The sequence below is a fragment of the Hippocampus comes genome, unplaced genomic scaffold (assembly GCF_001891065.2).
Source record: "Hippocampus comes isolate QL1 unplaced genomic scaffold, H_comes_QL1_v1.1 scaffold130, whole genome shotgun sequence".
In the NCBI taxonomy this organism is placed as follows: domain Eukaryota; kingdom Metazoa; phylum Chordata; class Actinopteri; order Syngnathiformes; family Syngnathidae; genus Hippocampus; species Hippocampus comes.
Window position 1 is genome coordinate 2,667,653 of NW_017842057.1, and position 540 is coordinate 2,668,192.

The 540-nt window shown below is 48.3% G+C and overlaps 1 protein-coding gene across 4 annotated transcripts in view; it reads left to right on the forward strand.

Moving 5' to 3' along the window:
* The window catches only part of ydjc (YdjC chitooligosaccharide deacetylase homolog), a 52,828-nt gene that overhangs the window by 47,423 nt on the left and 4,865 nt on the right, over nt 1-540 (forward strand). The gene's annotated exons all lie outside the window — the stretch shown is intronic.

A 540-nucleotide genomic window follows, 5' to 3' on the forward strand; every position in this document is an offset into this window, starting at 1 on the left:
CAGGATGGATCCATGCTTTCATGTTGTTGACGCCAAATTCTGACCCTACCATCCGAATGTCGCAGCAGAAATCGAGACTCATCAGACCAGGCAAGGTTTTCCAATCTTCTATTGTCGAATTTCGCTGAGCTTGTGCAAACTGTAGCCTCAGTTTCCTGTTCTTAGCTGAAAGGAGTGGCACCCGGCATGGTCTTCTGCTGCTGTAGCCCACCTGCCTCAAAGTTCGACGTACTGTGCGTTCAGAGATGCTCTTCTGCCTACCTTGGTTGTAACGGGTGGTTGTTTGAGTCACTGTTGCCTTTTCTATCAGCTCGAACCAGTCTGGCCTTTCTCCTCTGACCTCTGGCATCAACAAGGCATTTCCGCCCACAGAACTGCCGCTCACTGGATATTTTTTCTTTTTCGGACCATTCTCTGTAAACTCTAGAGATGGTTGTGGGTGAAAATCCCAGTAGATCAGCAGTTTCTAAAATACTCAGACCAGCCTTCTGGCACCAACAACCATGCCACGTTCAAAGCCACTCAAATCACCTTTCTTCC